The sequence below is a fragment of the Cervus canadensis genome, chromosome 6, assembly GCF_019320065.1.
Source record: "Cervus canadensis isolate Bull #8, Minnesota chromosome 6, ASM1932006v1, whole genome shotgun sequence".
Lineage (NCBI taxonomy): Eukaryota > Metazoa > Chordata > Mammalia > Artiodactyla > Cervidae > Cervus > Cervus canadensis.
The window spans coordinates 74,212,241-74,225,799 of NC_057391.1; the positions used below are offsets into that span (position 1 = coordinate 74,212,241).

At 47.3% G+C, this 13,559-nt stretch overlaps 1 protein-coding gene across 2 annotated transcripts in view; it reads left to right on the forward strand.

Moving 5' to 3' along the window:
• Positions 1–10,074: 10,074 nt before the first annotated feature.
• PLEKHH1 (pleckstrin homology, MyTH4 and FERM domain containing H1) overlaps positions 10,075–13,559 on the forward strand; it is a 53,243-nt gene continuing 49,758 nt past the window's right edge. The window contains exons 1-2 of one of the 2 annotated variants that reach the window (XM_043472352.1): positions 10,075–10,207; positions 10,372–10,547. The gene's annotated coding sequence lies outside the window, so the exon portion shown is untranslated. Of the gene's footprint in view, positions 10,208–10,371; positions 10,548–10,764; positions 11,252–13,559 lie in introns of those variants that run through there. The other variant, XM_043472351.1, reaches the window with a different exon arrangement.

Below are 13,559 nucleotides of genomic sequence, written 5' to 3' on the forward strand. Positions count from 1 at the left end.
TTTTATATATTTAATAAAATATAATTTAATAAATAAAACAAATATATAATTATATATATAAATTTACATATACATAGGTGTATAAATATATACAACCATATGTGTGTGTGTGTGTATATATATATAGGCTTCCCAGGTGGCTCAGTGGTAAACAATCTGCCTGCCAACACAGGAGACACAGGAGGTGCAGGTTCTAACCCTGGGTCAGGAAGATACCCTGGAGAAGGAATTGGCTACCCACTCCACAATCTTGCCTGGACAATTCCATGGACAGGGGAGCCTGGCAGGCTATAATTCATGGGGTCGCAAAGAGTCGGACATGACTGAGTGACTAAGCACAGCATATATATAGTTCTACATAAAGTAAATTCTATTATACATACTTTTCTGGAAATTGTTTCACTTGACATTAATAATGAATTTGTTCCATATCAATAAAAATAATTCTTCAACATAAATTTTAATGGCCGCATAGTATTTTATTTTCTAGACGAATTTTAATCATTTATTTACTAGGTTCCAAGTGATGAACATTTAGGTTGTATCCTTTTTTCTTTACTCTGTTATTATTGCTGCTATAAATATTTGGGGCAACACAGTCCTTTGAAACATCTTTCTCCTAATGACAAAAATACTGAATGATGTAGCTTGAGGAAGGGCAAAAGAATCATAAAACCCTGTCAGTGAGAACAGGAATTTGGAGTGGAGGAAAAGGCTTTAGAAAATATTTAGTGATCCTCACCTGAATAAATGGTTTCCAATCTTATGTACATTACTACATATGTACATGACTATTGCACTGCCTTAAGTAGCAAGTTTATTAGAGTTATTTCTCATTCTGAATATCCAGTGAATTTATTTCAACACAAAACTTTGCTTCCCAAAAGAACCGTGTTCTTCCCAGGAGAGGCTTTGTTCCAGAGATCCTGCGTCCACGTAAGCACAACTCTCTGTGCCCTGCAGGGAGATTCCTTCTTGCAGGGTCAGGCCATTCCAGAAGCTATCTGAATGTTTCCCCAGTGGCCAATGAGGCGATGCATAGTGTTTGGAAGGAGCAGCAGTCACATGTCACCCCTAGAGCAATGCCTGTTGGTTTCCCATCCTAGGAGCCTGTGTGTTCTGCTCCTTACTCACCTCCCTTCATATGTACAAGACCTGTCTGTAGGTACTACCTGATTCCTTAGGGTGGACTCCATTCTGCAAGGGGGAAAGAACTAGTGCTCCCTCTTCTGGGACCGGATCAGGAAATTGAGAACCTGCAAGTGTGGATATTCCTTTTTGGAAAGGTACACTGTCCATAGGACCTCTCTGAGAACTCCAAAGGTCACTTTTACATGAGAAAAGCCCAGTTCATGCATGGATTTCATCAGTATTCTGAGTCAAGCCATCTGATTCCAGCTCCATGTCCCATCTCTTTATCTGTGGCACAGCAGAGATGATTCTTAATGCTCAATTTGCACTTTGTGCAGAAGAGACTTGTCCTGTGCCCTCCTCTTATGGCACAGCTGGGTGAGAGATGCCTGGAATACATGCCAAGCTGATGGTCTGTGTGTGCATGCTGGAGCCACGCAACTGGGGAAAAGGAGAACGTTCTTTCTATCTATCCCTACTTCACCCTAGTCTTTTAATACCACTAAATTCTCCAATCCCCTTCCCCAAAACTATATAAAACTGAACAAGGATAAAGGATATGGAATTTAAAGTTTCCACTTTAGGCAGAGCTTAAAGCCTCATGAATCACTTGTCAAAGTGTCCAAAGCCCGCAATGGTTTGATCAGAAGGGATATAGCCCTAGGTGTGGCCAGAAGCAGGAATGCGCGGGCTCAGGGTCTTTTCGGGAAATAAGCCAAGCCCACCACTAGATGGCGCTGAGAGATAGCCTCCAACGTCCTAGCTGGTAGCGACTCACACCCAGGACTTTGAGATGGAAGATAGGTTACGTTGCCTGGACTAACCCCTCTTCGCAAAAAGGAGTTGGCAGTCAGAGCTTCTGATAGGATATAAGCCCTGACGCTTCTCATAAAAAACCCTGAGCCGGAGCCTGATGATCAGAAGCACAGGAGAGAAAGGTGTGATTGATCAAGGGAGACCTACTGGTTTCACACTAAACCACCCGGAAACGGAGGAACTGCTGCAACGGCTATGTCTTCTCATCCGTTCAGGTATTTCTGGTCTTCCTTTCTCTGTGAATTCTGAGGAGCGTGTTGGCCCACTCTTAACAGCAACCACATCCTGGAAGGTGCCCTGCAGGGTCATGCTGTATTCCTGAAGCAGAGGGAACTCTCAGCCTTGTCTGGCCATCCCCACCTCAGTCCATAGGCCTCTTCCAGTCGACAGAAGCAGCTGCTTAGAAGGGAAACCAAGCTGCCATAGCACCTACCACCTACTTGGACTTGGTCCCTGCCCAGGCCCTCCTGCCCACTGATGTGAGCGGCCATTGTTTCCATCTGTGATGAAAGTTGAAGGAGAAAAAAGACAGCTGCTTTCAAACCACAATGTTCCAAGTTCTGAAATGATCTATCAATAGAATCCCAGTTAGATGGCTGGATTTACCAGATTCCATGCCCTGAGCTCTATCAGCTCCAAATTTAGCTTCTCTTTCCCCTTCCCTGCCATCTCCTCTCCCTGATTTCCTCCTTCATCCTACCTAGCCCCACTCCTCCTGGCTCTTTCTTGCCTGGGGAGCCCTCAGCTGCACTGGACAGATCATTCTGCACTGATAAATGTCATCATTGCGTCAGTTTTACCCTGTGTTCCCTCTGGGGCTGTTGCTGCTCTCTGAGAAGATCAGTGGAATGTGGGAATATGATGTGTGACAAACCTGTCAGTACTGAGCAGGATCCAGGGCCTAAGCAGCAGAAAAATACATATCCCTGAGCCTGCTGATCCCAAAGGTCAGGGCCCGAATGCATATTTTGAATAAGTGCCCCCAGGATTTTGTGACCAGAGGCTAGATGGAGAATCACTGCCTACCTTCTTATTGGAATCCTTCTCCTCCACACCTCCTGTCACCTAGTCCTCTTAATAGTTACCAGGTCTTTAGTTTTTGCATATCTTCCTAGTCCTCTACCCCTTTATACCCTCATGTTCACTCCTCATTTAACAACACTCATTAGGTGTCTATCATATGCCAAGGATGGGGCTAGACCTTCACCTCCACTCCTCAGAGCAGGTAAGAATCCTGCTCCCTGCCCTCCAAATGCAGAACCCCTCCCCTCCCCATCCTCCACCTGGCTTTCTCTGGCTTCAGAGCCCACTGCTGCCCTGGACAGATGGGTCATTTGCAGAGACACAAGCGGTAACTGCATCAGTTCTTCCCCATGGTCCCCACTGGGAAAAGCGTGGATTAACAGCAGGTATGTCTGCTTCTGAAGCCCGTGTCCTGCGTTCATCCATCACACTTGCCACACTTTGTCTCCTCGTATAGTGCCTGGAAAACAGGAAGTGCTCCCTAAATATTTGTTAGGGAGTAGCTGAACGAATAAATGAGACAAGGAGCCACATTCGATCTTAGGATACTCCCCCAACACACACACACACACAAATTCTGCCTCTGGGCCATCTCAAGTCCTTTCTGCCCTGCACCTCTCTGCATGTCCCATCACTGCCTTCCCAGCCCTATTTGGATGATGACTGAGCCTCCGTGACCCCAGCCCATCATTGCTCTGGCTGCTCCCAGAGATTCATCAGTAGAAATAGCCTCCTGATTTCTCTGTAACCCCAAAGCCACCAAGCTCTGCTCCTGAAGCAAAAGGCTGGACAGGGGACTGGCCCCAGGGCTCCTGAGACTCTGAGGCCCCTCCCCCCTTCTCCTCTTTGTTCTCCTCTGCCCCCGCTTTACTCTCCTCCTTACAGCAAGTGAGAATCAAGCTGTGAAGGCAAAAGGGTTGCTTTGATTTGATAAGGTTTCTGGGAAGGAGGAGGGCTCTCTTTGGAGCCCAGAACCCTGCTCAGAGAAAACAAGTGGGGTTGGGAAGTGAGGTCTCTGGAAAGCCCAGGACATGGGGAGGACAAACTGTCAAGCATTTCACCGGTTCTCCTGGAGTTATTGCTGTCTCCCAAGCTATCTTGCTTAACTACTGCGCTGCAGTCTTACAACAAAGAGAATTCTTTGGAAGCAGATAACACTCCTGGACCTAGTAGGGGAGGGGTGTGGGAGGGTAACTAGTAAACATTAGACCTCCAGCAAATATTTGTTCAAGAATGCATAATAAAAGCTATCATTTAGACAGAAACTTGCTAAGTGCCAGACATGTACTATCTCACCGAACCCTCTCAAAAAGCCTAAGTTGCAAGAATTGTCATCACCATTTTACAAATGAAAAATTAACTCTGAAAGCTTAGCAATTATTCCAAGGTTACATCAGCACATGGGTAGTGAAGCTGGGACTCGAACTGTGGCCTGGCTGGTTCCAAGGTTCCCATTCCCTTCCACAGTGCTGCCCAGGGAACCAGGCACAGCCTGGGATGCTGTTGTATTGACTCTGGAGGAATTTCTTTTTTAACTCTTTCAGTCCAAACAGTGTGGTGTGTGTATATGAACAGACTCTCCTCTCACCCCTAGAGTGGTCAGTTAGAATCTGAAGTGCCCGAATAAGGAATCCGCACTCTACAGCACAGTTACATAAACACTTCAAATGCTACTAAACGCTACACAAGCGGGCTGGATGTGCTTGAGGGATACTAGAAATAATCTCTCACTGGTAAAATGAGTGGCTTTCGAAATATGGAGGTAGTCAGAAAGATGATCCGGGCCCTCGTGTGACAGACATGTGAGAAGACAACCAGGCCAACTCCCCAAGTCCTGTGAAGCAGGTTGTGGGGCTTTTGGTGCCTGCTTGCTGATAAATGTGATGTTTGTACATTTGGTAGGTTCTGGCCTTGGCCACATTTAATGCCCCACCTGCAGGAAGCAATGGAAAGGGGACACGTGGCCTCCACTCACCTCTCATTTCCAGCGGCTGCAAATATTGGGTTGGCCCAAAAGTTCATTCAGGTTTTCTGTAAGATGATATGGAAAAACTCGAATGAAATTTTTTATCCAACCCAACAGAAGACCTTGACTATTGCCAAAGGGCCAAATGGGTTCAGAGCTGTTCACAGTGGATGCTTATCCAGGCCTCATCCTCCTCTCAGAAAAGTGAAAGGAGGCCTTTGGCTTCTGTGGCCCGGCTGAGCCTTCATCTCGGGGAACATGATGGCTTTCTCCCCTCCTCTGTTCTGTCAGGCCACCTGTAATGATAAGCAGAAACAAGCTTTAGGTGTGGAGGGTACTGTCTCTCCCTGGACCCTTCAGGGGGCCTGGAAACTCAGAGCCTCTCTCTCAGCTCCGTCCAGTCCTGCCTGCTCTCCTGCCTCTCCCACAATGGCACTGGCCCAAAGCAACTTATTTTTTTTGCCTCAGTTTTTCAAAGGTTCCCCTCTTCTGTGGGGACTCCCTCATAATCCAGCCTTTTCTTCAGACTCTCAAATATCATGATCCAGAGGGTAGCTGAGCAGAGGAAATAATTTCCCCACTTTGTTGTCATTCAGCTGCTAAATCACAGGATAAACTGAGGCAGGAAGCAAGGAGATAGTTTATCCAAGCTTGTAGCTGGGCAGCTAATAGATTCCCTGGAACAACTTGAAAGTCAGCTACCACAAATGAGCAAATGAATGAATGAATGAAAGGGTGGGAGAGAGGGACAGGCATCAGCAGATACTGTCAACTGAGTCAGCGGTAGCCACGGTTTGACTTTGTCTCAGTCCATGGAGGGCTATACAAAAAGTGCTTTTCTTTTTATTTTTTTTTTTTTACTAATATTTCAACGTGGACCATTTTTAAAGTCTTTATTGAATCTGTTGCATTGTTGCTTCTGTTTTGGTTTTTTGGCCAAGAGACATGTGGGATCTCAGCTCCCCTCCCAAACCCCCTGCATTGGAAGGCCAAGTCTCAATCACCGGACCTCCAGGGAAGTCCCAGAAAGAGCTTTAAGACAAAAAGACTGTGGGAAAAAGACAGTGTCTCAGACATTCCAACCCTGAATCTCAGAGTTGAGTTAGGCGTAGGCCAGCCTTAAGGTCCAGAAGAATCCATCCTTGGGGAGGCGTGGCACAGGGAGCTATGGCTGAGGGCACCACTGGGGAGCCAGCCTCACTGGAGCCCGAACAGTCTGTCTCTGATGATTGGGGACCAATGAGGGGGCTGGTGCAGGAACCCATCCAGAGTTGGGGGACAGTGGGCAGGACCTCTCTGGGCTGCTATCATGGAGGTGGCTGGGGTCAGGCAGAGGAGGCAACTGCAGCAAAGGCTGGTGGGACAACCTGTAGCATCAGATGGGAAACTGCTCTTCTTGTGAGCATTCCTGCCGGCCTGCTTATTGATTACCTGCCAGGGTCTGAGGCTGTGGGAGTCACTTTTTCCCCTGGAGCAGAGGAGGAGACAGGCCCATCTTCCTCCAGGCAACCATTCACCCTGGGGAGTACTAGGTAGGGATTAGTAATAGTAAATAGAAGAGCTATAAAACTGAGCTATAAAGGGCAATATTGGGGCAATTGGGGAAATTTATGGCCTGTACAGTCAATGATAGTATTGTGTTGATGCTAAATTTTGTAAGTGTGATGATACTAGGAAAACATGCTTGTTCTTAGCAGGAACATCCTGAAGTATCCAGGGACAAAAGGTCATGATGTGTACAACTAAGTCTCAAATGGAAAATACACACACACACACACACACACACACATATACATGGAGAGAGAGAAAGTAAATACAGCAGTGTGTTAACAATTGGTAAGTCTAAGTGAAGAGTATATGGGTGTTTAATATACTGTTTTTTGCAACTTCTCTAGGTCTGGAATTTTCATAATAAAAAGTTGAGGGGGGAGCAGAACTAAGAGAAGAAGAATAGCCATCACTTATCAAACAATGATTGGATCTCAAAATTTCAGTTCAGTTCAGTTCAGTCGCTCAGTCATATCCGACTCTTTGCGACCCCATGAATCGCAGCACGCCAGGCCTCCCTGCCCATCACCAACTCCCAGAGTTTACTCAAACTCATGTCCATCGAGTTGGTGATGCCATCCAGCCATCTCATCCTCTGTCGTCCCCTTCTCCTCCTGCCCCCAATCCCTCCCAGCATCAGGGTCTTTTCCAATGAGTCAACTCTTCGCATGAGGTGGCCAAATACTGGAGTTTCAGCTTCAGCATCAGTCCTTCCAATGAACAGCCAGGACTGGTCTCCTTTAGGATGGACTGGTTGGATCTCCTTGCAGTCCAAGGGACTCTCAAGAGTCTTCTCCAACACCACAGTTCAAAAGCATCAGTTTTTTGGCGCTCAGCTTTCTTCACAGTCCAACTCTCACATCCATACATGACCACTGGAGAAACCACAGCCTTGACTAGATGAACCTTTGTTGGCAAAAGTAATGTCTCTGCTTTTTAATATGCTGTCTAGTTTGGTTATAACTTTCCTTCCAAGGAGTAAGTGTCTTTTACTTTCATGGCTACAGTCACCATCTGCAGTGATTTTGGAGCCCAAAAAATGAAGTCTGACACTGTTTCCACTGTCTCCCCATCTATTTGCCATGAAGTGATGGGACCAGATGCCATGATCTTAGTTTTCTGAATGTTGAGTTTTAAGCCAACTTTTTCACTCTCCTCTTTCACTTTCATCAAGAGGCTTTTTAGTCCCTCTTCACTTTCAGCCATAAGGGTGGTGTCATCTGCATATCTGAGATTATTGACGTTTCTCCCGGCAATCTTGATTCCAGCTTGTGCTTCTTCCAGCCCAGTGTTTCTGATGATGTACTCTGCATATAAGTTAAATAAGCAGGGTGACAATATACAGCCTTGACATACTCCTTTTCCTATTTGGAACCAGTCTGTTGTTCCTTGTCCAGTTCTAACTGTTGTAAAATTTAGGTAACTCTAATATCTGATTTAATCCTCAAACCAACTCCAGAGGGAGACATTACAATCCTCATATTAAAGATATGGAAACTGAGTCCCAGAGAGACTAAGGAACTCACCCAAGTTTACAGAGCAGGGATTGAGACAGAGCCCAGAGAAGGGGAGGTCTTGCAGGGGAGTGTGGCTGGGACTCTGTCATCTAACACTTTTATTGAGCCTTTCTGTGTGCTGGCAGTGTTTTAAAATCGTCCATGTGTTTAACTCATTTCATCCTCCCTTCCTAAAAGCTTTGTGCTTTGTGATAAATCACTTCATCATTATGGGTGGGAGGGAACAAAGGATCACTCAAATGCATCGACAGAAGTGTTGGTTGGTACAGTCTCCTTTGAGGGCAGTGCGCAGCATCTATTGAAATTTAAAATTCACATTGTGTTTACATCCAGCAATTCCACTTCTAAGTGTTAAACCATAAAGATAGTCACATATGTGGACCAAGAAATAGGTATAGAGATATTCACTGCAGCAAGGTATATAATAGCCAAAGACTGGAAATGTTCTAAATATCCATCATTAGGCGTGCTAGGGAACCATTTAAAAAGTAAGGCAAATGAACAAACATAACAAAAAACAAACAGATTTATAGGTACAGAGAACAAACAGGTGGTTATCAGAGGGAGGAGATTGGGGAGCGGAAAGAAATAGGTGAGGGAGATAAAGAGGTACAAACTTCCAGTTGCAAAATAAATGAGTCATGAGTATGAAATGTACAGTGTGATGAATATAATTAATAATTACGTAATATCTTTTAATGGTGATGTATAATAATAACCAGTAGTTAGAACCTAACATGGAACAACAGACTGGTTCAAAGTTGAAAAAGGAGTATGTCAAGGCTGTATATTGTCACCCTGCTTATTTAACTTATATGCAGAGTACATCATGAGAAATGCTGGGCTGGATGAAGCACAAGCTGGAATCAAGATTGCCCAGAAGAAATATCAATAACCTCAGATATGCAGATGACACCACCCTTATGGCTGAAAGTGAAGAGGAACTAAAAAGCCTTTGATGAAAGTAAAAGAAGAGAAAGAAAAAGTTGGCTTAAAACTCAGCATTCAGAAAACTAAGATCATGGCATCTGGTCCCATTACTTCATGGCAAATAGGTGGGGAAACAGTGGAAACAGTGACAGACTTTATTTTTTGGGGTTCCAAAATCACTGTGGATGGTGACTGTAGCCATGAAATTAAAAGACGCTTACTCCTTGGAAGGAAAGTTATGACCAACCTAGACAGCCTATTAAAAAGCAGAGACATGACTTTACCGACAAAGGCCCGTATAGTCAAAGCTATGGTTTTTCCAGTAATCATGTATGGATAAGAGAGTTGGACCATAAAAAAGGCTAAGCGCCGAAGAATTGATGCTTTTGAACTGTGGTGTTGCAGAAGACTCTTGAGAGTGCCCTGGACTGAAAGGAGATCAAACCAGTCAATCCGAAAGGAAATCAATCCTGAATATTCACTGGAAGGACTGAGGCTGAATCTGAAGCTTCAACACTTTGGCCACCTGATGTGAAGAGCCAACTCATTTGAAAAGACTCTGATGCTGGGAAAGACAGAAGGCAGGAGGAGAAGGGGATGACAGAGGATGGGATGGTTGGATGGCATCATCGACTTAATGGACATGAGTTTGAGCAAGCTCCAGGAAATGGCCAAGGACAGGGAAGCCTGGTGTGCTGCAGTCCATGGGGTTGCAAAGAGTCAAACACGACTGAGTACACACACACACGTATACACACAGACTAGGGGACAAGGGACAGGTGAGGAAGGAGACTTACTATTCATTGTTAGCCCTTTGGTATTATTAATAATTCAAATTTATACTATGTGAATGATTACCTATTCAAAGTGAGTGAATGCACACATGAATGAACATAAGAAGTCTCCTTGACAAACTCCACAGGACTTGTTTTGGGGCTTCCTTAGCAATATTTCCAGTCTTGAAGGGGACAGAGGCCAGTTTCCCACACACAGTTTGGGGTTGATCTACTCCAATCCTCAGGAGGTATGAGTCCATGTGTAAGCTCATGAAGTCCCAGTAACCCTGTTGAACTTTCACCCTTGGCCTCCTGAACTACATGAGTCAGCTTTCCACAGAATCTGGGCTCTCAAAGTTGTGCATGAGATTTACTTGGAGGCCTTATTAACTGCACAACTTTCCAGGCTAATCTCCAGACACTCAGATTCAAACGTGGGGTGCAGCCGGGGGCACCACCACCTGGAATGAAACTTTCAAAGCCCCTTGGGAGAAACTCTGGTGAGTCTGCCTGTGTTCAGAACTAGCCTGAGAGCCTGCCGGATTGGGGAAGAAAGCTGTTCTGAAACGTGGAAGTTTCCCTGCAATATTCTTCATATTCATCGTCTTTACCCCATATCCACCTAACTAAAAACTGAGTACTCCACCCCCCCACCCCCCCGCAGGTTTAGGATTGTGTTGGTGAGTGCAGGGGCTGCAAGAGTGCACGGTGAGCTGCCCGCGCAAGCGACGTCCTGTTTGCCTTTCCGGTTCCTCGGCCGGCCGGCTCCTTTAAAATAAATAATACGTGCATGCATACATACAGACGTACGGACGCAAGCAAGTTACCCTCTAGGCTGCGGTGAGTTTTGTTTTTTCCTTCATATTACACATCAGAACTTTGGTCTCCCAATGGGACAGACTCTTTGAAATAAGGATTTCTGCTCCAAATATCCAGGCGTGACGGTTCCTGCAAGTTGTTCGGCCAATGAGGGAATCTCCTTTTGGGGAGGGACGGGGGAGGGTCTGGTCTTGAGCCCCATCCAGGGAGGGTCTCAGGCTGGTTGGGAGCTGAGGAGATGCTGGGGCGCCCCGGCCGCCCCAGGTGGCCGCTGATTCGGCCTCTGCAGAGAGCTCGGGGCCGGAGCTCGGGACACGTCTCGGCCCGCGGGACCCCGCCGCCGTCCCCGCCGCCCCAGGGACGAGCCCGGCGGTGCCGAGAGGAGGGAGGCTGGAGCCTGCTGAGGTCATTTCCTGCGCCTCTCCGCGAGCCGCCCCGCGAGCCAAGCCTGGCGCTCTGCCTCTAAGGAGCGGGCGGGGAGGGGGCGCGGCGGAGTATTGAATGGGGCGCTGCGAGGTCGGCTCGGCTTTTGTACAGCCAGCGGGCGGGCAAACCTCCCAGGCCAGCCCGGCCCGCCCCGCCCACGCCGACCCCTGCTGCCGGGGAGCGGAGACCCGGCGGCGGCGGCGGACTCGGGAGAGATCGACGCAAGGTCAGCGGCGGACGCGCGCGGGGGGCGCCCGTGTGCCCGGTGCGCAGCGGAGACGCCCGGGATCTGGCTGGAGGTGAGCGGCCCCCGGGAGCCCCGCGGGCAGAGATGGGGTGGGCGCGGGGGTGGAAGTGAGGGTTCGCTGGCCGGGGAGGGTGTTTGGTTAGACTGAGACAGGATCCGCTGCCTCTGGCGGAGGGCGATTCCGGAGCAGGTGCCTCCCTACCTGGAAACAAGCTCCTAGCAGCCAGGAGCGCTAGGAGCGGAGCGTCGGGCTTGGGGAACTGGCACCGCCAGGAGAGGAGTAGCGTTCCTGGAGAGGATCCGGAGTGTGGGACCGGCTCGATCCAGTTGCCCCCGGGAAGGGCCCTCGGAGCGAACCTGCAGGCTTTCCACCGAGTTGCCTGAGCTCTAGCAGGCTCTCAAGTCCTCCCGCTTTCTTCCCGGTCTCATCTCGGGTTATCGCTTCTGTGATTCCTGGGTGGTTCTCTTAGGGTCCCGGTGGATTAGGCTTGATTTATGGAGGCAGGTCAGCCAAACAGAAGAGAAAACCAGTCGGGCGCCAAATGACAGCAGGAACTTTGCGTCCTAGGAGCCTTAGAGAGGAATCGGTCACCGGGGCGCAGGGGGTCTTAATGGACATGGCAGGGGCAATGAAGACCCTCATTTGGGAGTAGATCTGCTCTCTGTTGGATCTGTCTCTGGTGGTTTAGTCGCTCAGTCGTGTCCGACTCTTTTGAGACCCCATGGACTGCAGCCTGCCAGGCTCTTCTGTCCATAGGATTTCCCAGGCAAGAATACTGGTTTGGGTTGCCATTTCCATCTCCGGGGAATCTTTACCCACCGAGGGATGGAACCTAAGTGTTGCGGGAAGTCTCCTGCATCCCAGGCAGAGTCTTTACCAACTGGGCCACCAGGGAAGCTCTGGATCTGTTCCTGCCAGGGGATAAATAAGCTTTTACTATGAATACACTTCATGAAACTTCAGGACAAAGCTTTAGTTCTGGCTAAAACTTCTGCTTGAAAGATCGTTTTAATATCAATTTCAGTGGAAAAGTTGTTTGTTCCTTCCTTAAACTTTTTGGACTGTCTTCTATGCTGCAGACGTTGTGTCTGTGGTAACTTCACTCAACTCTTTATAGAACATCACTTTGAGTGTTTCTGCATGATATTATCTCCGTTTTATAAAGGAGGAAACTAGGACTCAGAAAAACAGTGACTTGCCCAAGGTCACATAACTGAAAAGTGGAGGAGGCAAGACTCAAATGGAAGCCTCTTAAACTGCATTTACATCGCTGTTCACCGCTCTCCTTCTCCACAGGCTGCTGAGGGGGCCTGTTCAGAGCTGGGTTACTCATTGAAACTAACAAGTGCGCTGAGAAAATGCCTCTGGCACCCCTTCTGCCCTCTCCAGAAGGCATCAGCTATGGGAAGAGGTCACTGCTCGCAGAGGAGTGCTCCATACTGTTCCCATCTTCTCTCTGTGAGGCTGTGTGTGTGTGTATTGCTTCGTCGTGTCTGACTCTTTTGGAGCCCATGGACTGTAGCCTGCCAGGCTCCTCTGTCCGTGGGATTCTCCTGGCAAGAATACTGGAGTGGGTTGCCAGTTCCTTCTCCAGGGGATCTGTCTGACCCAGGGATCAAACCCAGATCTCTTATTTTATACACATGTATGAAAAACCCTTCATCAAAAACGAATTAAAAACTGACTACCTCTGTGGGGAAATTGGTGCTTATTGCTGACTGGAATATGAGTTAGAATAGCCTCAGGGGAGAGCAGTTGGAACTCTTTGGCCATTGCAAAATGTACATCACTCAGCGGTCCAGTTCCATTTCTGAGACTTTATCTTTGAGATAAACTGTATTTCATACATGTGTATGAAATAATGAAATATGAAATAATGTCTATTCATTGAATATTCATTGCAGCATTGTTTTTATGAAAGATTTATAACAACCCAAGTGTCTGTCAATTGGGGACTCAAATGAAATCATGTAATAGCCACACAAGAGAATACAATATAGCTCTTAAAAAGCATGAGGGAAGAACGGGGCAGGTATATATTATTATATATGCACACTTTTTCTCTGATGGCACAGTGGTAAAGAATCCACCTGCAATGCAGGAGACGCAGGGGACATGGGTTTGATCCCTGAGTCAGGAAGATCCCCTGGAGGAGGAAATGGCAATCCACTCAGTACTTGCTGGGAAAATCCCATGGACAGAGGAACCTGGTGGGCTGCATTCCATGGGGTTGCAGAGTCAGACTGAGTGAGCATGCATGCATACACACATACACACGTATAGGAAGCTCTCTGAGTTATATTAAGTACAGTGTGTATAGTGTACCACCATTTGCTTGTGTGTATGTGTGTGCAACATA